We start from the raw sequence: 25,369 nt of genomic DNA, 5'->3' as shown, positions 1-25,369 counted from the left end.
GACTGACACCTTATAACTAGGATATATCACTAAGTAGAATTTTTTTTCTGTCCAGGTTTGAAATGCATAGAGTATTACAATTCTGTCTTTTTAAAATTCCCAGTGCTTACTGAAGATCTATTACCTATGCTCATAAAGCATAGAAAAAGGTTAACTCTAAAAGCTGGTTTATTATGCTATTAACTACATTTAGTTTCTTTTTTTTCTGAAGCCTCTTAAATATGATAAATAAATAAATAAAGAGATAACTGTGTCTAGAAATACTGTAAAACAGCCTCTAACTCTGTAATAATTAACTTGCTACCAGGTTTTGTTTTAAAATATGCTTGCTTATTTAGGGCACATAGCTTAAGTGTCAGAGTTTAAGTACCTGATAGAGACAAATATTAAGTGAAGTACACTTGCTCAGAAGATAATTTTATTTCACATCTTCAAGCAGGGCATAATTAAGTTACTCTGTCCTACAAAATGATGGAGGCTTAAATAAGTAACAGCTGGTTACCCCAATGGCTGTACAACTGAAGGGCAGCCTTTGGCAGGAAAAGCTGTGCAAACACAATCAATACATTATGCTAATGGGAACAATGTAATGAGCAAGGAAGCAGCTAAAACGGAATGACAAAAAGAAAAACAAACAATCAAACATGTCCCTGCAGCCCTTAGCAGCATTTCAATTGCAATTTGTGAACAGAAATCTTACAACAGTTGTACTCAAGTACTACTAGTCTTATCTAGAATGTTTGTGGTGTTCATTCCTTATGTCAGAATAAATTTAATGGAAGCCACATGAATCCACTGATGGCTGTTTCCTTGGCTTCAATGAATTTGCACCGTATTGCTCCAAGCGATGAATTGATCAAAACTTAAAAATTAATAAAAATATTCTTTGTTAATTTTCTCTCTGATATTTTAGCAAAATTAAATTAACTAAACTGCAGCATAAATTAGACTTAAAAAATTGCATATTATAAAACTATTTCCTCCCTGTTGCTACTAATCTCTAAAGGTCTTACTTGAGTGTTTATTTGGCTTGGTGTCATTCTGATTTATTTTGTTCTGCAATTGATTGTGACATTACTCCAGTACAGATTTTCTGTTAGATTTATTCACTGCAGAAGACCCTTGTGAATTCCCTAACACACTCTGGATCAGGAAAAAACACCCTCTAACCTGAACTGGATTTTAGAAGCAGGTTCTTAGGTTCGGTGCAAAGGGTAGGTATGTTGCATGCTAAACACAACACATTCTGTGCTACAACTAACCCATAGCCCATTCAAAGTCCACTGTAAAAGACTTTCAAAATAAGTGTTTTCAAATAAAACTTTGAATGAAGCTATGTTGCATGCTAAACATGTTTTGTTCTGTGCTATTCTGATGTGCTTAAATTTCTTTTTTTTTACCTGGAGGGTTCTTAAGGCAGAGCAGGATTCTGCTGACTCCCACAGAAATGTTTAATATTATCTTATAGGACCATCTCTGTGCTATCTCAGAAGACAATCTCAGAAGAGCAACAAGGTAGAGCAGTGATGACATATATACCTTCCCCCTCCCTACTCCTCTGCCCTGATCAGGCAAACTATCCTTCTAATTTTCACCTTCTTTTTTGCTATTTCTATGTTCAGGATAAATTGAATATGGGTTTTTTTGGGTAAGTTTTTTGGGTGGGTTTGTTTGTTTTTTTTTTTTGTTGTTTTTATTTTTTTTTTGGGGGGGGGTTGTTTGTTTTTGTTTGGTTTTTGTTTTATTTTGTTTTGTTTTATTCAACTGCAACCTTCTCTGGTGAGGTTTCAGTTATTTAATCCCAGATAATAAAAGACTGAATACAGTGTAGTCCTTCCACAATCCTTATATGTTTTTATTATTTATATATTTGAACCCTCAGTAGCTACAATCTCAGTTACCTATTACAATGTGTAATATTGCATAATAAGTACAACAGGTAATTAAAATATGTAATGCTGCATACTAGATTCAGCATTAGAATATCTCTGATGTCAGCATCCAAGATATGCTTTTCCTCTGTCATTCCTACCTGTCAAGAATATTAACCCTGAAATAAAAACCCTAACTTTTCAATCTTTCTGGGAGCAATGCCAGAAGATAGAAACTTATGTCTATAAAGTATGCAGCAATAAATGTGTAGAAATTGCACTCCAGAACCAACAACAAGGTGGGCTTGTGACTGATTCAGAGCTGACTCTAGTATGACTTGACTGTAATATACTCAGGGGAAATATGAGTGACACAAACACTTATGTTACTCTCACAAATGCAGTTAATCATTTAAGGTGAATCTGGCACACCGGGATGTTCAGACACCCATCTATTCTTGCTATGATAACACCCTACAAAGAAGATAAGCCAGTGAGTTTCCCTTCAGAAATCTGAAGTACTTCCTGTATAGTCACAGTTATCATCTGCCACAAGACTAAGAGAGGTTTGCTGTCAGCCTAAAAAGATGTTGTCTACAAGGGCAGAACAGATCTAGATTCAAGCAGAATGTGAAGTATAGCTACCAAGAGATTTCAGTTTCCTGAAATCAGTTTCCAGCTGTTCAAATTTGAACTAAAACATGGAAATGTGTGGGACTGAGCCATGAGAAGTTGGGGTAAAATAATCTCTTAGCTTTTTAACATCTGCAATTCTCTGATCTACTGTGTTATGTGATGGTGTCAGCATAACTGCTGGGAGGAAAATCCCTTGTGTGAGACTTCTGCTAAAAAGAGGCTTTGTACCAAATCAAGACCTCGAGCTGAAATTCATAAAACCTTACAAGAATCCAAATCAGTTTAACAAAGTAATTTGATTGCATTATTCCCAAAAAGACTTTGTTTCATTTATAAGTATAGTTAGTTCAGGGTGGAAGGGTACTTGGGTCTCTAGTCCAACATTCTCCTCAAAGCAGGGTCAGTTGTGCAGTCAGACCTGGTGTCTCAGGTCTTTATCCAGTCAGGTCTCTCAAACCCCCAAAGATGAAGAGAGAATGCATAGCCTCTCTAGGGGACCTCTTGTACTTCACTGCCTTTAGAGGGAAAAAACATTTTTCCTTTTAACCAGATTTAAATTAATTTTGTTTCAATTTACGTCCATGGATTCCTGCTCTCCAGTTAGCCCCATTGTGAAAGGACTGGCTCCATTCTCTCAGTGACCAAAATATAAACACAAGGGGCTGCTGATCAATCTGTCCAAAGCTGTCTCTGCTCCAGGCTGAGCAAGCCCAGCTTCACCAGTTTCTACTCACAGAGTAAGGGCTTCAGCCATCAACAATCATGATGGTCCTTGTACTGAACTTGCTCCAGTCTATTGCCATGTCTCTTAGGAGGTGCTGGGAGGTTAGTATTTCAGATGTCTCCTAATGAGGACCAGATAGAGAGAGGTAATCCTTGCCCTCAATTTACCTATCTGCTTCTGTTAACAGAGCCCAGGAGGCTGATGGCCTTGTTTGTGACCATGGGTGTTCTAACTCATGTTTAGTTTGATGTCTGTGAGTCCTTCTCGGCCTTTTCTACAGAATTTCTACCCAGTCAGTCAGTTTTTACCTGTACCATTGCAAGGTCTCTAGCTTTCCATGTGCCAAATTTGCATCATGCCTTACTAATTTTATATGGCTTCCCGTTGGTTCATTCCTCCATCCAGTCTAGGTGTCTTTATATGACAACCCTTTCCTTTAGCAAATCAGCAATTATACCCCAATTTGTTACCATCTACTATTTGGCCATTGGTAAAGATGTTAAACAGGTCCCAGAACAGACCTCCTGTGGCCTTCAAATAGAGCATGAAATAGGTCCATGATCCTCTGATTCCTGTCATCCAAATTGACTCTTACCTGTCAGATGCACACCCACAAAGACTATAACATCCTGAACTTAGGTACTAAAATATTGCAGGACACAGTGTCAAAACTCTTGCTAAAATCAAGGTAAACAACAGCCCCAGCTTTCCCCTCATCCACAAACACTCATGTCCCATTGAAGAAGGCAGTCAGGTTGGTTAGGTATGTTGACTGTTTCCAGTAAATTTCTTCTCCTTCATGAGACCAGAAATTGGTTCTGAGATGGTTTGTTCAATGATTTTTCCAGGGACCAAAGTGCGACAAATTGATTTGCTTATACAGCTAAATGTTTTTAGCTTTCAAAAGTGTTCTTAAAATTGAGTACTACCTAGTTACTTATCTGAAAATGGGAAAAGAAAAAATATCACCACAAATTAGATAATAGTAGTAGTTATAATTAGCTGTTGCTTCACAAATCCTTCAGTAGTAGTAGTAGTAATTAAGACGTTGCTGAGTGGAGTGGTGTTACTGACTTTATTAATACTTTTCTTTCTTTGTCTCTGTCATATATGCTTGACATTTTGACCTTTCTTCTGTCTTCTTGAACAAATAAAGAAGACTGAGATAAGGAGCATATTTTAATTTGCTTTAATTGTATTCAATTTGCTAATTATGGATATTTAAGTAATCTAAATAATAATTATCTAAATAATTGCTATTATAAATTAGTATTCAAAGTAAGACAGTGAAATATGGTGAAACCTGTGTAAAGTACTTGGGATTCTGATCAGTTCAATTAATTATCTTTATTTTTATGGTATATCTTAATTTAATACTTTACATAAATTAAGGGTTTCAAGTCATCAAAGAATTTTAAAAATGTTACTTATTATGATGAAGTCTTTTATTCAGTACCACATATCCATCTCTCAAAGCCAACTCAGAATTCAACAGATTTTATGTTTTAAGATGTTGCCAACGTTTTAAACAGAAAATCCCTTTGGTTTATATTCCTATATATTCAGATTGTTGTTGCCCAGCTGCTGTAATGATTAAATAGGACATTCAATCTCTGGAGGAAAACCAACTCAATTAAGTGAAAGAACTAAAAGGTAGTTTTCCTTCCTCTTCCTTAAAATAAAATTTAAAAGGAATCTTTTTGGTTTCTCTACTCTTAAACAATAATTATTATCTGCCATTGTATAACAAAATTATAAAGAGCAATTGCATGCCAAATGGAACATGACCATGCAATTGCCAGTCACTAGATAGTGATTTTCTGTCATTAAAGAAAAAAAAAAGAACCATCATTAGATTTGTTAGTTATGGTTCCAATGCATCTAAATGCAGAGATCAACACTCTTTTCAACTAATGAGATAATCAATTTTCTCTGCTTTCAGTGAGCCTGATTCAATGGGCTGAAATACAGCCTGCAGCCTGAAAAATGGTGGCCAGACAAAAGAGCCAACCTTGTTGATTCCCTTAACTGCTTTCCGGGATTATTCTGACTTAAATACTTTATCTTGCCAGATCACCCATTTTCAATGCAAAATTTAATGCTTGTCTAAACTAAAAAGCCTCCGCCACTAGCCAGTCTGCTGGGGCTGCACTGTCAAATCTCCTCAATGTATGCCAAAAAGAGATACTCTCCCGCCAGCACCGTTACCTCACCTCACAGAATGACAGATGCAAAACTAACATTAGCTTTCCTCTTTTGGCCTAAGCACACATTGGGATTTTGCCAGTGTAACTATATTAGTCAGGTTCAGTATGTGAGTGTGGGTTGGTTAACTTTATTTTCTGTTCTCCAGATATGTCTGCAATTCTTTCTAGATATGGCCTAAGAATACTATTATTAATGATCAAAATGGCAGCTAACAACAGCTTCCATCTATAAGGTATTTAACTCACTAATATGTTCTGGAAGATTGAAAAAGTATGCTTAAGGACCACAGACTTCTGTTTGATGTGGTCAAAAACAAACAGCTCACTGGAAATGTTTAATGAGAAAAGCCATGGTCTTTATCTAAAGACTTTTCTATACTGGACTATTCATAACTTCTTTTTTTTCTGCGGTGGAGGAATAATATCCTATAATATCTTGTCAGGTGTAGCTCACACCACAGCTTGTTTGTCTCTTCTTTAGCTGTCAGTTTAGGACCTCCACTTCTATATAAAAGTTGGCTGAACTTTTTTTTTTTTTTTTTTTAATTTGTGGTAGAAATAAGATAACTAGGGCTGGTCATATGTAAACTCTAAATATTTTTGATATAAAACTGCATATACTTTCCATACTTTATTCTGTCTGGCAGAACCTCACCAATCTGTATGTTAGGCTCACTGATTTTATTGTATTTCCTTCAATCATTGATATAAATCTGGAGAACCAACTAGTTGTTGCTGTTATTTTATCAATGGTTAGTAAATCCAGTCTGTATTTCAGGCATCTCCAATATTAATTTCCAAAAGGAATGGAGTTGTTTTTTCATGCTTTGGAAATCACTATGTATAGTAAACAAAGAATAAACATGGTGCAGTAAAATGTATGTAGTTATTTTATTCATTATTTAGTTTTATAACTGTATAAATAATCTGGCCTAGAGTAGGATCAGTCCAGTCAAATTTAGCACACTATTGTTTTTAGGCAGTAGTAGTTTGTGTAAATTGTGGTTTTGACAGACTATTATAGTACTAGGCAATATTTTGTATGGAAGTAACAGATGACCCATGACAACTTTAACTAAAATATATTTTTGCTGGTATTACATAGCTAATAAGCCCATCATATTCTATCTATTGAGCTTCACTAGGAGGTAAAATAATATATAGTGCATGATAGCATATCTATGAAAAGGAAAGCCCTGTTATTTACCAGCTACTCAAATCATCTAATAGCCACAAGTGATCCTAACCACTGTCTTCCTTGTGAGCCTTTCAGAATGAACCCTCAGCTCAGGACACTTACTTTGTTTCCCTGTGTCCTACCTTGTAACCTCCTCTGCTTTTATCTCGGAAGGCATTTTTAGATTGTTATCATCTAACGGGTTGCCTGCATCACTGACAGAGTATCCTGCCTTCACTGCCTTCCCTGATTGGATGGCCTAATTTTTGCCAACAGGAATGCTGAATGAAATCATCATTAATGCCCTGAGACTGTTCAGGTGAAGGCTAAGAGTACTTTAGAATGGAAGATATAATAAGAGACAGGAAGTATGGGAACACTTAGAAGACTAAAAATAATTTCCTGTCCTTCCCCACAGCTTTTCCCCCTCCCCTGCAACAACACTCTATTTGCTTCTTTTGGGCTGCAAATAGGAGCTCTAGAGTTTACATTAGCTGTGTTCCTACCTTCAAAAGGCAAAAAAGAGAGTGAAATCTAAATCAGATAAAATGTTTAGCAAATTTTGCAGACCCTTTCTCTTGTAATTTTCATACCAATCAGTTGCTATTTCTGCCACCATTCTCAGCCTTCCTTTGCCAGTGTTGTTCACCCTAATCACTGGCAGCCCCTGGCTTTTATTCCTTGGATATTTCCAAGGCATGTTTAAAGCATAATCAAAAGTGTCCATAGGGCATTTGCCCTCAAGTGTTGAGCTCTTGCACCATAATATTGAAGAAAGAGGTGGTATGCAATTTTTCTCTTCACAAGTAATTTTTCTGTTTGTACATACAGAAACCTTATTTGATGATGTGTTGCAGATATCTTATATCAATCCACTTTTTTATCCATATTACTCATAATTTTCCTCCATTCATATGAAAATACAAAAGCTACAGAAAAGCAGGAATGCTAAAGAAGGGTTGAAAGCCCGTTTAGTCTCCATGTATATACAAGCAAAACTGCAGTTTTTGTAGTTGTAACTGAAATCTAAGAAAATAGGGAGAATGCTTACTGAATCACAAGTCAAATTGTATAAACAGAACCATAAATATATTATTCCACTGTTTACTCAGCCCTAAACCTGACACTTAACAAGAAATGTTTAGCCACATGAGACAGGAAATTGAATCTTCTCACTTATCCACATTCATGCTCTGTCTTTTGCATTTGATTTGTGCCAGATTAACAGAAGAGAGTGAGAGATGAGGCTAAATTGTTCTTCCCTGTGCAGAGGGAATGCAGAAATCTCCCAACAGCAAGTGGCTTTACTTACCATATGTGCTTCTTGATCTTGGCCCAACAGGGCAGGAAAATGAGTTTGAGGATTTTTAACACAACACATTATGTAAGTTTTATCTGCAGTACTTTGCTACATTTTTGCTTTCAGTGCCTTATTAACATGCATTTCACAGAGAGTGGCAAGCTCAGAAATTGGAAAAGACTTAACGGTGTGGCAAGATCTATGGAATTCAAATTATTTTGTTACATGAGGGTGAAATTCAGGTTAGTATTTTACATATAATCATGGTGTAGCTCAGTAAGCAGGGCTTTGTTTTGGTAGACATGCAGCATACTTAGTCATCAACTCTCAAATACTCCAAAATCAGCCTTGCAAAATGGGATAATTTCATTAACTTGCTGAAGAGGTGAATCCAGAAAAAAATAGTTCAGGGAGCCTTATCCAAACCAGCTCACGATGCCATTGCAAGGACCTAGTCAGTGGCAGACCATTCTGTTTGAAAGACTGCATCACCACATGAGCATCACCCTCTGCAACATAGTTCAGCCAATTAGTAGAATCTTTAGCAATCATTCTGTCTGTGAGTTTGCAACACATGAACCAGACACTCCTGATTTTTTTTTATGTGATAGATTATCATACTGTAATCTCATTTAACCAACATCCTAAATTCAGCATTTCAGATGCAGCATTTAAAGTTGTTTCTTTAAATGCTGGATGCTCATGTCTAAATTGTTTACACCACATTGCATGAAGGACAGCTTTGAATGAAACACAAATCAAGTCATGGTCATCCTTCTTTCTTGACTTCATCATATTGACTCTTGATCATCCCCATTACAAGGGTATACACAGTATTGAGACCAAAAGGGATGAGATGAGGAAATGGCTCAGTAGTTTTGCTGCCAGTTGTGAAGTCAATGCAACTCAACCAATGCCCTTAAAACTACATGATGTGCACTTGCCTTCTGGAAAAAAAAATGGAGCACTAGTCAGATAATGTGATGCATTTTACCTTTGTATCCTTACCTCTGATTTCTGAGGAAACAGCAAACTCCTTGCTAGCATTTTTTGGATTGTGTAAAGAAAGTTTCTGAGAAAATAAGAGATCTAAGGTAATCCATAGCTTAAAATGTTTTCTACAGGTATTTTTATATTAGTGTACCTCTTCATTCTTAAAAAGCAACATGTATTTTTTAAGTTGAACAAAAGAGCTTTCTTTCATATTTTATCAACACAATTTATAAAGTAATCAAATGTTTAAAAAAGTCTTTGCTCCTAATCTATGGGCAGAGTTGATTCAGACATTTCATTTCTTCATAACAGACTTAGGGCTTTCTTCCAAAATTCAAATCTATATCAGATAGTCTTTATCACTTATAAACAGGTCCATGAAACAGAAACATAAGTACAGTTCTGTTCAGAGTAAAGGAATTCACATATTATATTTGTGGATTTGTGCTTTAAGCTAACAATACTTTATAAATGATCCTACTAACAATATCTCCTCCCCCAAATAAATAATCTATGTCCACACATATTTTCACTTCTATTCAGAAAGAGAAACTAGAATTCAGACAAACAGAAGTACAAAGTAAGGCTTAACTAGCTACATGTGCCTACATAACTGCTAAGCTAACTACATATACCCCTTTAATTAGGGATTCTAAAGTTATATATGAAGATTCTGAAATTTGTTATTTGTGATTCTGGAAAACACTAAAGATTTTGATAGCCATGATTACATGACTGGAGGGAGTGTGAATATAAAAGTTTTTATTTGAACCAATTAACTGAACATTGAAATAAATTTAAATAAAGCAATAAAGAAAAAAGTTTATCTCAGAACATTCTGAATCTCAAAGTTTCAACAGAATAGTGGTGCTATGTTATCATAAACTCTTTAAACTCTCAGTTGTGGCTCTCAGTATACTTTAAAATCACAACTGTCTCCTTTCTTCTCAGTGAAAACCTTGCAAGTTAGCCATCATTTGAAGTTCTTGTTTTCCTATGAGTACCACACTATGAGGGTTTTTTGACAATGCCTTTGGGGGGTGAAAAGTACCCTAATTTTCATTCTTTCAGGACCCTGTGACTCTGTAGCAGTCAGACCTTTCTGAATGCACAGGTAACAAAACTGGGAGTTACTTCCACCATTACCCTCTGACAACAAAATATCTTCCCAGCATTCTGCCATAGTTTACTCCTATTTCTGCCACCAGAGTTCTTCCATTATTTAATTTTCTTTTTAATTTTTATTTTTCTTTCTTGTCAATACTAAAAAGTGAGATAACTCAGAGCTACAAACTATCAGAAGTTACAGGTTGTTAAAGGATCTAGCAATAAAACCAGAATTTTAAAGGGACAGATTATATATGTGCAAATATGATTGACTGAAACTGTGTGTGGAATAAACTACCAAAACACTTATCATATAGCAAAGTAATAAAGAATATCAGAGACATGCAAAGACATAGTAATGTCTTCTGGACATCACATTACATCATATGGCTTCTAATAATCAAAAAAGGAAAAAAATTTGAAATATTCCTTAAAGCTATTTTTTTTCCTGTGAAAGAATTCAACAACCACAGTAATATTCTCTATAAAAATAGAAGTTACAGAGTTGATGCTTATGGCTTATGCAAATGTTAAAAAATTGACATAGCTAAGATATTTAGCAAAATTATTGTACAATTTAGTAAATATTTGCCTGCCTAAAGGTCACTATTTCAGGCCACTGAAGTCCTATGAGTGTAAGGACTCCAATTGTTACATATATATATATTTTTTTTTTAATCCCAGGTAGTTACTGTATATTAAATATTTTAGCAGATATAAAAGGGTAGCTTCTGTGCTATTGGAACATTCATTTTTATATTTGAAAGCTTCCATACACTGCATGTTCAGAGACACAATGTTTGATAAATACTGCACTTGTAAAAGATGACAGACAAGCCATCGGCAGGTGGACACTGACATTTCTGTGGTCATTCTAAACGTAATTTCGAGTAAGAACCTGGACTTGGAACTCAGCATATTGACTAGAAACCTAGGGTGACTGTGTTCACATACCCTCCATATCTGCATACTGTCAAATAAATCCCAGTTTATCTGTCTGGAGAATAAATATTGCCATAAGGAAACTGCATTATCCGGCTCCCTTACAAGGGGGTCACAGTGACCTTCCGTTCCTTTATTCATTGAGCTCTATCCACCAACTCTGTACAAACACCATGTGATCATTAAGCACGGTGGGGGTTATCTCATGTACCTTTCTTGTTGAAATACTCTGCAAACTGGTTTTCCTACAGTAATTATACATTTTTAATATTTTTAAAAACCACAGCACTGTAACAGCTACTGAGAAGAAATTAACTCTGCCCTAACTGAAACCAAGACACAAGCCCTTCAAGAAAAAAAAGCCTCTGTGAGACAGACAGAGCCACAAGAAAGGCCAAATGAGGGAGTCTAACTGTCCCCATTTTACTTCCAAGGCAGTAACTAAGCAGTCTGTCACAAGCCACACAGCACTTTTCTGTCAGAACAGGCCCCCTGTAGATTAGGAGACTCCTTTAAAAGAAGAGGTACTTTTTAAACTGTTGGTGCCACAACAATTATGTCAGATTAGGAAATCTCATGAACTACATAAAACCTAAAAGCTTCCACTAGGACGAAAAGTCATACATTATGCATTTGAAAGGTATTAAACATAGTGGTTTGCATTATCAAATGAAAGAATCTTGGAGTAATCACAAATTATTGAGCATTTGTTGTCTCCACTTAAAAAGTATACTGTTGCTATGCAAGTGGAAAATCACAGCATGTTTACAGATGCATACTTTTTTAGCTGCAGAGAATACAAATTTCAAACTTCAGGAAAAAGACTTGAAGAAATGAAGACATGATTCTATATGAAGGAATAATTTTTTAATCAAAGCTACCTAATGATTGTGGGAGATGTGATGATGTTTAGTTTTACTATATTATTTTTTATATATCAGATCTCTCACATAAAGTAGGGCTGCAAAGAACAAAAATTCAAAAGCTCATAAAAGTTTTTTCAAGAGCTCATAAGCACTAACAACAATGGCATATAATGGGAAACCAATAAGAAGGAAAAAATGGTGACATAAAAAAACCCCACAGTTCTATTCTACTACAAATAGCTATTTTATTTTTAGAACTATATACTATAAAATGAAACATACCTTATTTTTTTAAATGATTAAGTATGTAGAAGTTACCAGAGTGGATTAGAAGTGCGGTCAAATTACATAATTTAAAGGGTGGTCAAAACAAGGTGCTTTAGAGGAATGTATAAAAGAGGCCTAAGTCATAGAAAAAGCTACTCTGTGAAGTCCTTCTCTTCATTCTTAATCACTAGAGACTACTCTAAGCCTTCAAGTATGATATTTTATCCCTTAACTTTTTTTTCTACCATTAAAAAATGATACTATGCACTATTTTTATAATTATATATATTTTTTTAACATTGTTAGATTCATGGTTTCTGACAGATCAGTGAAGGCTTATCTCTGTGTCTGCAGAATTATTAGTTGTTTTGTGATCTACCTCCACACTTTTATGAGTGTATAACACCACAGTGATGTGCATTGGCACTCAAGAGTTTGGCCTCTTACTCCTCCGCATTCAGGTCCTGCACTCATTATAAAACACTTATCCACTGGATAAACAGAACTCCTACCACAGCAGAAGCCCTTCAAAAGTTACAGCTGAGCACCCATTCTGTATTTTCATATTCCGGTACATCTGGGTTTTTGATCATGAAGCTATATCACATTGTTGAGGAACTGAACTGCTTGGGAATGCCGGGCAGAGCTGCAGGCGAACAAGAACTGCCCTGGGTGCCAGCGGATTTAGTGAGGACTGCACTGAATTCTGTGTGGAATCATGGTAACAAAGACTATCGTCACACTTAATGTCACTAACAGATTCAAGGGCAACCATCATTTCAGTGGAGATATCCTGAGATATCCTTTATCTCCTGGAAAAGGAGCTGTGTAATTTTTCTGTGTTAGTCATCAGTCCCCATTTACAAGCAGCTGTAGCTGAAGGCTGTGTTTCCCCTAGGGCTGGTGTAGAATATTGTATACAGCTCTTCATGAAGGAAGGATGCAAGATAGTGAACTTAAGTCAATGACAATTTTTTTTACCTCTAATTTGGCAAATAAGCTATAATTTAAAAATTGGTTGGGGTTGAATCAGATGCATTTATTCTGGTTTTGCTCACAGAAAAACTCAATCATGTTAACCATTTTTAAGTAATAAGTATTTTATTTATCTCTGCATAGTATATTTTCTTTTCAGGCCCTTGAAAGAAAAACAAATTAAATCAAATAGAGCTATGAGAGACAGAAGAGGCGGTGGCATCCTTTTGCATCATAAATGTTATTAAGATTTTGTTGGTTAGCCTGATAACCATTCTTGAGAATGGAGGGACTTGGTCTCATATTTCCCAGAACATTAGCTTCATGAACATGCTACAGGGCATCATGGAATTATATTTTTCCTTAGAGACTCAAAAAAGTGGCTTACCATACCTTAAACCAACATGGAAAACTTTTAATTAAACTGAAATTTGAAAGTAGATCTTCATGCCTGGACTTGTAGGAATACTGGCAACAGAGATGACCTGGCATTCTCATGCTGTGAAAAAAAAATTGGGATCTATGTACAAAGCAGCAACATTTTCTGTACAGTGATGATGTGAAAGTCTGTCCAAATGGCAAACTTTCAGGACAATGACTCCACCAAATGTCCTACCCACCTTAATTAATGATATAAGTGATCCAAACACCACTTGCTGAGAATTAATTCAATATTCACACAATATACACACATAATTTTCCATCTACTGACAGCTACTTTCTCCTCATTTTCATAACCAAATCAGAACACAGGAATAAAAAATAAAGACATTATTAAAACATTCTCCCTGTGCAGTCCTAGGAGACCTCTCACAACAATCTTTATCTAGTCACTCATTTGAAAAAAGTCCAGGAAGGTTGTTCAGTAAAAACAGAAACCTGCTGCCTCCTTAAACTTTCCAAAACAGCTACTGGATACTTTGTTTCCTCTCAAAATTGTTCAGTAATCTTAGAAGACAACTGAATATATCAAAAGAAAGACAAAGAAATATGTCATTTTTGCATATGGAGCACAGATAAACAAATAATATAAAGGAACTGGACTTTGCATGAACTGTATATACAGTCGATACAAAATTTTCAGAATTAGGAAATCAAGTGCTGGATGGCTGAATTTATAGCAGAATATCTTGGGTATATTAAAATATTAGACTCTTAGGCTTTCCAAGAAAACTAGCTCCTTTTGTTAAGGCTCTCTCCAGCCACAATGGCTTCCTAAACACAACCTGTTTGTTAAAATATTTCCTCAACAAGAGTTCTGTATCTGTGAAATAGCTACATTTCCTGTTAGACAGCTGTTTATTCATCTGAAATAAGCAGACATGATATCAGAAACTGCAGACAAGTATATTTCTAATAGACTGCATCGGGGGAGACTTGTGTAAGAAGAAACGGGACAACAAGGGCCCATCTTTGGAAATTGCATGTACTCTAGTTTCCATACTGTTCTTTGACAAATCTAAGTACTTGAAGCTTCTAGGATGTAACAGACTTTTTTTTTTTCTTTTTCTCCTTCTTTTCTTAACATACATATTACTCACACACTTGATTAGATTGTGAGCAAAATACAGTCATCACCTGAATAAGAAAACGTGCACACTTAAACTTCTTACAGAAAGACAGTGTGATTCTTCAAAATAAGTGAAATAGGCCTTGGTTAAGGGAAGAAAAAAGAGAGATGAGCTGTGAATATATTGAAAAAGTGTTTTCAACAAGAAGTCAATAAAGCATAGAGATTGGAGCCTCTGTGAAATATACTTCACCCAAGTGGGTGGCTTTGTAGGAAGAAGAGAGTATTGTTTACCAGCAGTGAAAAAGCTAGAAAAAAAAAAAAAAGGAAAAATCACTGAGAAAATAAGCACTCTGTTGCTCAGAATCATATCACTGCTGGCTAAGCTGACAGGTTAGATCTAAGTTACTTGCTTATACTCTGTCATTTTAAGCAGCATGATAGTGTTAACTGCAGGAAAAAATAGGCCTCAGCACTGGCTCTCAGGCATTACATGTGTTGGAGAGGTGCTGATGGTTTCATTTTACAACTGTAGGGATCCAGTCTTCTGTCAACATGCGTGCACAACAACTTTAAGAGGAATGCCTGTGTTCATACACAGGCAAAGGGGCCCAAAGAACTTATGTTGATATTCAGATGACAATTAAAATTACGGTTAATCCTTTCATTCAATAGGTAAAAAGTCTAGTATAATTTTACAAAAGCCTTTATTTCATTCACGTAAGGAGACAGAAATTACTAATTAGGCTAATAGTCAAACAATGCTCTGAAAGGTATTAGTGTACTCTATAAGCACTTAAAAATCTCTTCATTTCAATTAAAAAAAAAAATCTTCTGAGTAGATCTTCAGCCTACTGTCACTGTTTTGAAACATAAATAACTTTTTCCAGCAGTGAGGTGTAGAAACAGCATTAACTTATGTCATACAGAAGAGGCTTGCTCAACTGCAGTTTTGACATTTCCTTGTATATTCTGGTGACCTTGAGAGGAAATGAATACAGTCAAAACCTAAAATGTCTGGCTCTGAACCACCTTCTCAAAGCAAGTGCAGCTGGAGCTATGTCAGCTGACAGCGCTTCCCTCTAGCCCCCATCTGGCAAACTACCTGCCAAACTACCACACAGAGCTACATGGGTACAAAGAGATAGAGAAACCCAAAAAAAGCCCCAAACAGTCAGTCAGACAGATCTGCTTGTTACATCCCTGCCTAGGAGATAGGATGAAGCACACCACATATTTCTCTCTCTTCCTTTTACGCCTCCCCTGTGTTTAAAAGCTGCTCTGCTGAAGCAATGTTTAAGGACATAATGTACTTAACACTTCCCCTGTTTTGGGTGCTTAGAAAACCAGAACTGCCTGTAATGTATTTTTTATGCCTTCTCCTTGTGTGCAGGAGAATTCAAACACACATGGGATGTTTATTAAAACTACACAAAAGTACAGGATAGCTAGCTCAATTTTAAGCCAAGTCAAATATGACCTACATTTTAGATAAAAATGAAAACCACAATGCCAAATTCCACAGTTATATTCTTATATAACTCAGATGCACAAAGTTCCAGCTTACGCAGGTCCCTTCAGAAAAGCTTTTAGTAGCTTGAAACTTAGATGGGGTGCATACAGATGAAGTATTAAAGGAACAGCACAGGCATCAATGTTTCTTGACATCACTGGCAAAACTCTCTCACTTGATTGTGGCTTTACCAGAACCTTTCAGAAGTAGAGCACTAAACATAGGAACTAGAACAAATTTGAGAATGCTGGGGGGGAGGAGAGAGGAGGGGACAGGAGGGGAAGGGAAGGAGGAAATGTTTGTAAAACCATCTAAATTTAAGAGTGAAAGTAGCAAACACCAATAACTAAATGCCATTATCGATGTCAGTGAGGGAGAGGAGGAAGAGACACAGATAAGCTGAGAGTTTAAGTCCTAATTCTCCCAGAAAAGAACTAGGAATTTGGATATAAGATGACAAGGATATAAGATATTGGGATATAGAAAGAAAAGCAGCACTGGCTGCAATGACTGTTGTCTCTTGGACAAATTACCAAGACTCAGGGAAACGAGAGGATTTAAACAGCAAAAAATTGGAAGTTGAAAAGGACAACGGTTATATCTTTGGTGGTGGTTGGAAACAAAGAAATTACAAACCTCATTGAGAAGGCAAATAGTCTGGAGAAATAGCAGAGAAATTTCCAACTTGGAGTCTGGAAGCCTTGATGGAGGTATGTGATCTTTGTAGATCAATAAAATTTTATGCAGTGTGATGGCTCAAAAGGATAGGAGGTTGATGTGTTCTGGAGGAAGCTGCTTCAGTTTGTACCATAAAGCACCCTTTCAGTAGATCAGTTCTTAAGGAAAACATATGGTGCAAACAATTCCCTTATAGTGACTATTTGTAAACCGGTTTTGGGCTTTGGGACCAATTTCAGCATCATGCCACATTGGTTTGCCTGTGACTTTTTGATGACTAGATTACGAGATAGATGTCTTGCCTGCTGTGAGCTCTTCTGCTATACCTCATTCAATTATGACTTCTAACTCTCTGGAAAAGACATTTGCAAAATGTAGTGTGCTCCTCAGCATCAGATTTAAAAACATTTTCCTTTATTTTCCATGGAACACCTTCTGGTAAGCAGTTCCCCTCTTCTCATCTCCTTCTTACCTTGTTTTGAAGCTGGGAAGTGTTTTACAGTACCTGAATGAATGGCATTCACAATACCTGTAAATACCTGTGCTCTTAATCTCAGTTCAGTGGAGTTAAAAAAAAAAAAAAAAAAGAAGTACTTTGCCTTTCTTCCCTTCAACCTACTATGCATATCAAACACTTTAGCTGAGTCACCATAATTGTGCTTCAAAATGTTATTTATCTAAAAAAAATAAAAGGTAATATGGCTTTCATATTTTGATGTGCTGATCACCTAATGGGGATCAAGTTCATCAGTGTGGTGGAGAACTGGTGTCAAGTTCAAGGTGTGGAAGGTGATGAGCTTATACAAGCATTGCTACTTTGGCTAAGCCTATGCATGACAACTTACCAGTCCACAGTATTTTGTCTTACCTGTAAAGTCAAAATATTGGTACTGGTATGAATCCTATGCAAAATTGGAATTCTTGTAGGAGGATATAAGAAAGACAAGAAGCTGAATATCTACTCAGAGCCAAGTAAAAAGCCATGTTAGTTTGTTTCTTCTGTCTTTCATAAATGTGTTTACTTGCTTTCAGTAAGGTACCAGCCTTGTTAAAGCTACAAAAAAGGCTATTGATGCACTCCTTCCAACTTGGCAAGAGCTAGCAGAACATGAAGTTTCCCAAGAGCATCCCAGAAATAGTTCCAACACAATTTCTAGACAGTGTTCTATTTAAAGACTTTCTATTTGTTTTAAGAAGAGTATAAGTGCTAAAGATAGTTCCAATTAACTTTCTCTCACCCATCGCTTTTTTTCCCCCAGGATGTGGGTTTATCAAATCATTCTTAGCTGAAAAAAATCTCTCTTCCTGTCTACTTACAAACATTTTTCACTAAGTGATAAATTTGCTTAAAGATATTTTCCATATGGTTTGTGTTATCACTGGTTTTACTTAATGCAAATTAAACCAGCCCTCACAGTGCCCCAAAAACCTAAGATTTTTTTAAATGCTGGAAGGATTTATCTTAAACTGCACTTGTTGAAGACAACCAGATTTTGGCAGTGAAGAAATCAGAGCCAAAAGATCAATATTTTTGTGAGGTGAATCTGATTCCTAAAAAGAAAGTTGCTAAGGTATATTTTTTTCAATATTATCTTTATGAAACATTTCTGGTCTGTCACAAACAGCTCTCTGATTATTGATCCTTTTTTTTACAAAAAAGATGATGAGTTATTTAGCTATCTGTGTTTCACAAAATTATTTCTTCTTCTCAGTAAAGATTAATTACTTATCACAGAAGCCAGCAAGTAGCCAGAAAGATCTATTTAAAGTTCTTTAGCATGCAATTCCATCTTTATCTACAAGTTACCAACTCTCTGACATTCCTCAGGATGGGGTAGGATGCTGATCACAGGCAAATTTAATTTTTCTGGCAGCTCATTCCTGACTTTGGGAGAAAAACCATCAATCATGATGGGGCCAGAAGCAAACATGTCAGACAAGCAAAATGCCAGTATTTTCCATTATGTGGCAGGTGCACATCTTTTCAATGCATACACCTAGGTACGCCAGCTCAGTGCTCATGCTGGAACAGACATGCAGCTATGCAGAAATGAAAAGGGTTTGCAGCCCTCAGGTACACACATGATCACCTCACTGGGCTAAACAAATAAAAGATATATTTTACTAAATACTCCACTTCTTTCTCGAAGGAGCTGGTGAGGAGGAGCTTGGAGAGTGTCTCTCTTTGTGATACGTCCGAGAAAACTTATCATAGGTTGGACTATATCTTAAAGGTCTTTTCCAACCCAGTTCATTCTGTGATTCTGTAATTAAAATCAGTGCTCAGCATACATACTCAAAATCCTTATATCTTCATTAATTAAATTAATGAAATGAAATGAAATCTCACTTGTAAGGCAAGGGGCATATCTTAAAACAATAAAGTCCAGTCTTTCAAATTACATATGCTTCAACTTTGCACAGTCATTCAGGACAGTCATTCAGCAAGAACACTTCCTGAAACTCAGGTGCACACTGTGCTGAATTACAAAAAAATCAACACAGGGGCTGGATATTTTAAAAAGTAGTATTTTCTTTAAAAGTACTTTAAAAAGTAAAAGTACTTTTTTTAAAAAGTAAAAGTACTTTAAAAAGTACTTTAAAAGTACTTTAAAAGTTCAAAAATCTTTTCATAAGTGTTTTTTAAATGCAAGGCTGGTGTTACAGTCAACAGTCCAGACATTTTTCAACTTAAGAAAGTGGAAACAGTTTAAAACTTGTGAAATTATGCTCTTTAAATATCAGAATTGCTCTGCTTCCAAATTTCAGTTTAAACTTACAAGGATAAGAGAGGTTGAAACTAAAAAAAAAGCTTTGAAAATGCCTACATTTTAAATTACCCAATCCATCAGTTTTTTCTCACTTATCAGTTAATAAACTTTAAAAAAAGAAAACTATAATCACATTATTCTCCTAAGAAATAACTTTTGGAATGAGTTCCCACAAAGCAACTTTTGAAAGAAAAGAGGATCTCTATATTACCTGGTTTCTCATTATAGGTACCTTTTGCAGTTCATGCTGCCACCCATGAGAAGTATGACTACTCCTTTGTCCTCTAGCACCAGCTCATGGAAGGCTGGGAGGGAAGACAGAGTTGGGGGCTGCTGAAACCATTTGCTCAGCCAGTGGGTGAACAAGCAATGACCCAGCAATGACCATGGCCTGCAGTGCACTGAATATCTTCCAGCTGGAGGGGAAAATGTTGCCTCAGCAACAAACAAGGAGCAAGGAACTTCCTCTCAGACAGAAAGGGAGCAGAGGAAGATTGGGCAATAAACTGCGATTTGGTCGCACTTTTGTTCACATCTTTTTAACACTCTGCTTCCAGAGTAGAACAACAAAGTTCTAATTTCTGCCAAGGATTAGGTCAAAAGTTGGAGGAAATTATGAAGCATAGAAATAGTTGAGCTCATGAAATTTTACACTTGAAAAAACACGAAATGAGAAGGACGCAAAGTTTCTCCATTCTTAACATGATTTCCAGTGAGAGGGAGGGATATTTCTATCAGATAATCTGGTGAATTGTAACTAATTTTCTGTTCCAACACATAGAATAATACAGTCATTTAGGTTGGAAAAGACCTCTAACATAATCAAATCCAATCAGTGACCTAACACTGCCAAGTCCACCACTAAACAATGTCCCTAAGTGCCACATCTATGTCTTTTAAACACCTCCAGGGAGAGTGACACCACCACTTTCATGTTCAATGCTCGATCACCCTTTCAGTGAAGAAATTTTTCCTAACATCCAACCTAAAGATGCCCAGCCACAACCTGATGCAATTTTCTCTTGTCCTATCATTTGCTACCTAGGAGAAAAAACAACACCTTCCTTGCTACAGATAGTTGTAGAAACAAGCTAAACAAGTCCACTTTTCTGAGTTGCTCCTTATGAATCTTGTACTTTAGACATGCAAAAATTCAAATACTGATTTTTTTTTTTTGATAATCTTGCAAGTACTCTCATATTCTAAAGATTCTGAATAAAAAGCAATTAGGAGCACAGAAATGGAGTTTTGAGCAATGATAAACTGCTGAATGTGGAATGTATCACTTCAGCACTCTTCTAACTTCTGCTCCGGTAATAAGGAAAATGAGAAACTGCTTCAAATACCCCTCAGATTAATCCTCATGCTATGCACAGAGTTGACAGCAGAGATTCTATTTTAATCAAGCCAAAAATTATTCATAAAATGAGAGAAATGCTAAATTTATAAGTTGCTTTTCTGGACTTTTTCCTATGATGTGTATTGCACAGGCTACCTGCAGAGCTAGAACTCCACATGCAATCAGGATTAGAAGAGAATGCTTAGAGGTGAAGAACAAGCTCAGTGTTGTGCCCTTCATTAGTACAGTCTATGGAATCATTAAGATGCTGTTTTCTTGCAGTCACAGGAACATATTTAGTCAAGAATTCATAATGTAAAGACACACAAAAAAGATGATTTGTATACTTTTTTTAGAAATATGGGAGAAGTAAGAAGTCTCTACCTGAACTGTCATTAGTAGTTGTTTTCTTTAAACTAATGAAAATATATTACTACTCTGATGGAACTAGCTCTTCCTCCCACTGAGAAATTGATTTCTTTATCTTGACAATTACAGCAGTAATTTACAAGTCAAATTAATAATGGAATATTTTTATATCATTTCTAACTTCTTTTAGGGTTTCTAACAAACAGATGGGTATAAGCATAAGATCAACTGAACAGTAAATCCAGCATGAAAAGAGCTGGAATATTAAGATCATAAGCATAATAATTTATGAGAAAATTTCTATTATAAAATTACAATTTTTCTATATTGCAGTTATGAAAAGAGAGGTCAGACTTGTCAGAATAATTGGAAATACATTAAAATTTATCTGCCTTGTTAGATCACACCTCGTAGTTGCTTCCACTTGGAGGAGATGGAATAAATTATTCAGTGTTTTTTATGGTCTTTCCTTAGCAGAAAGTGAAACATCTCTTCATTCACAGTATGGGGAACAAGTATTCATCTTCTCATTCAAGCAAAGTATTTCCAGATTAATATAATAAATTATGTCTGATAATAATGATGTGTAATAATAATCTGTGAATAAACATTATTTATCAACCTGTCAAAAATGCTAAAAGGAAGGGAATTTGCAAAGTTCAGTTTATTAAATAGGGCTGTACTTCAGACAGCCATCTATCCTCAGAAGATTTTAGTGCAATCTGCCATTTTAACTTAATTTTACACAGGAATTCAAATACCTGTTTTAATCACTTAGCTATTCAATATATTTTTTGGTGGCATTCTGGTTATTATGACATTTCAGACATCTCTATCCTAGATGATTCCAGTACTTCCAGTGTTTGGCTATATACATGTACATGACATAGAGGAAAGCTATATTCACAGAATGCTTTCGCACGGAATTTCTCTCCTTTGCCTCTAAAGCACCTTACTGACATTAATGTAGGTGTCAGAAAATTCGTGGTTTATGTCTTAGGGGGCCATTTGTCATTCAGTTTAATGACACACTGGAAAAATTAAATTTTTTGTAGTAGGTTCCTTTCATGAAAAAGGACCTGTCAAAGCAGGCATGAACATGAATGGATAAAATCACACAGAACCTAAAGTCAATATTCATATTTTCTCTGCAGGACATCTGTAAGAATTACAACCTCAAAATAGCCTGCTTAGTACCATAGGGCATTTATATTCTGTTGCTTGAAAATAAGGACAAATTTGTAAATGTGGAGATCAATACAAGCCACCAAGCTTGAATTATGCCAGGTTAATTTGGATTGGTGTTTTAACATTTTTTTAGTTATCTCTGTATATATATATATATATTTCATTTCTTCTATAATATACAGTAGTTTTCTCAATTTTATATTTGTTTCAAACTTACATGTAAGTTGAGATAATGCAAATTTAAAAAAACAGCATTTTTTATAAAGGATGGTTAAAAATATTACAAATGTCAAGATTAGAAATCAACATATTCCCATGGCGTCTTGACAAGTTACCTTAACTTTTACTACGTTTTTTCTTACAGATATGTCACTGCATGCAAATTCAGACATTTAACTCAGCTGCATTCACCAGCAAATTTCTTCATGATAAGAGAGCAGTTCCCATTCTGTGCTTCACAGCAAGAACACATCATCAAGATTCCTAGTCTGTCTACAGATAAGTACTTATGCTTATTTAAATTACCTTCATCATGCATATTTGACGTTTGATTGATGCCAAAACTGAATTTATGGACTTGTGCTGATTCTACATGTTTACACTCTTCTGGACTATTTACAGAATCTCTTAGGAAACCTATACTTTTGAATTGATCTTCAAGGCCACTAAATGTAAGGGTAAGTTTTCTAGGGTGAGTTTTGAGTTTTGGATCTAGACATTTATTTTCAGCACTGATGGTACTTGGTTTTGTTTATCAGTGGTATTGACAATGAAATAAAAGCTGCTCAGTAAGTTTGTTATTTAATTTGTGTTAATTGAATACCTAAGTATGTACAACATTTTTTTCAAAAAATGGTTAGTAGCTTATGCTATTATTGCAAGCACTGCTAATGCCTAGGAAAACTGAAATTCCTTAAAACATTTTGGAAAAGTTTTAAGTACTCATTATTCAAACAGAAGTGTGTCTAAAGTTAGTAACTGGAAGTACCCCTGGCAAGTAATGAATGTCATGATAAATTTATTACTGTCAACATTTCATAAAGGAAACTTTGCTTTAAAATAGCACCTTAAAATCCCCAGCTTTTATTGCTCTGTTCTCTCTCATTAAGCTCAAGCCATTAAAAAAAAAATCAGAATTCTAAAATAACTGCAATATGAGTAAGCACCAAAAATATTCCATGTAAGTTTTCCATTTGTTTCATCCTCCAAAAAGATCACAATATCACATTTCAAATAAAATATTCTAGAATACACTGGCCTGTTTTTAAATTGTTTCTTATGGCGTTATGCATCAACTGAGAAACCGTAAGTTTGTTCAGACCATGCATATGTGTGCAGTTAAATTTACATATTTTTATCCCACTCAGAGAAGTATTTAAATTGTATGGAACATGTAAACTGTTATGAAGATGTCTGTAAGACTCTGTGTGGAAGCCTGTTTTATTTGCAGCAAAAAGAAGAAGCACTTTGAAAATAATTATTTGAATTACAAAGCTACTGTATTAGCACTTTTTCTTTCCATAAAGAAAAAGAAAGCAAAAGAAATAATTTAGAAAGAAAAAATGGCAATTTACAAGTGAAATTTAGTGTTAGAAGCTGTGTGATTTAGCGCCATTTGTTTGTTCAATCTTGGGTTTCAAAAAAGAAATGCAAAAGAGATGTTCATTAATCTCGTCTTTAAAGGTTGAAACCAAATCATCCTTTACTACAAGCTAAAGTGAACTGATGGTGTAAATCAAAGTCCCTGCATGGTTGCCAGCAGAGAAATATTTCCTATTTCAAGACTCAGTTCTTTCAGTTCAAGTACTTGCCATAAACCTGATCAGACCAAGCTGTTAAAAGTACCACACATTTATAAAACAAAGCATTTTTGTGACTTAAGCCTACAAATACAAAAAACAATTTACCTAAACATGTTTTCCTATGTCAAATGGGATTTTTTAACTTACCCTATCTGTCATAAACCCTTACCTTGGTACTCAGTTTGATGCCTTGCCAAGGCTGACCTAGAACAAAGGCTAGACGGAGTTAAATAACGTAGGTATTTATTAAAAGGCCTCAATGGATACACCTTGGGCAGCACAAGAGCCCAGCCAGGGCTACATCCAAGATTCATCCAAAATGGTCACAAAGTGGACCACTAGTCATGAGGTCTCTCCTTTTTTAAGTTCTGCTCCATTAGCATATTGGAATTAATTGTCCAGTTATAACTTTAGGTTATGAAGTCCCATCCTTCTTGTTTTTCTCTCTTCAGTCCACTGTGTTTATGCTCTTGGGCCTGAAATTTGGATCAGTTGTCCTTGGTCCCTATCTAGAAAAGGAATTTTCTGTCTAGCTACTCTGTTAAGAGATTTTACCATCCCTTAATATGAAGCACAGAACTACACACTAAAGCAGTAAAGAATCTGAAAAATATAAAAGCTAAAACCTAAGGCATCAACTTCCCCAACTTAATCCAAAAAGCCATGAAAAAAAAGCCTGATCCAATTCAGTAAGCCTGCTTCAATTTTTAGGGAGGAAATTATTTTTTTCTGTGACACTTTCTTCCCCATACAATTCTTCTGCTTGAATTAGAAAGTGTTTCATCAAGGTATACAGAACTGTTCTTTAATTCCACAGAAAGGGTGCCCTCTAAACTAGAGACATATCAAACCTTTCCAAAATTTTAAGTGAACACATGCTGACTTTTCCAATTACATTAAAATGAATATTTGAAAACATTATACAAAACCTGCTAGAAGGAAAGACAAGAATTTATGTGAAAGACTATTAACTTTAATTTCTTATTTTTAAGTATTTCCATATATCAAATATTTGCAGTTTTGAAGATTGATGCTAGCATTATTACTTTTCCCTGCCTAACTTGTCATTTCACCCCTGTCACCTCAATAAATACACATGTAAATTTACCTCTGCCTTCCTATTAAAACAGAGGA

The 25,369-nt window shown here is 35.5% G+C and overlaps 1 protein-coding gene across 4 annotated transcripts in view; it reads right to left on the bottom strand.

Moving 5' to 3' along the window:
* GRM8 (glutamate metabotropic receptor 8) overlaps positions 1–25,369 on the bottom strand; it is a 301,899-nt gene that overhangs the window by 15,018 nt on the left and 261,512 nt on the right. The window contains exon 9 of one of the 4 annotated variants that reach the window (XR_010999002.1): positions 13,459–13,564. The exons of the other annotated variants lie outside the window; for them this stretch is intronic. The gene's annotated coding sequence lies outside the window, so the exon portion shown is untranslated. The remainder of the gene's footprint in view (positions 1–13,458; positions 13,565–25,369) is intronic. 4 annotated transcript variants of the gene reach the window in all.

The sequence above is a fragment of the Anomalospiza imberbis genome, chromosome 5 (assembly GCF_031753505.1).
Source record: "Anomalospiza imberbis isolate Cuckoo-Finch-1a 21T00152 chromosome 5, ASM3175350v1, whole genome shotgun sequence".
NCBI lineage: Eukaryota > Metazoa > Chordata > Aves > Passeriformes > Viduidae > Anomalospiza > Anomalospiza imberbis.
Note: the sequence above shows the minus strand (reverse complement) of the source record. Positions and strands in the feature narration are given on the sequence as shown.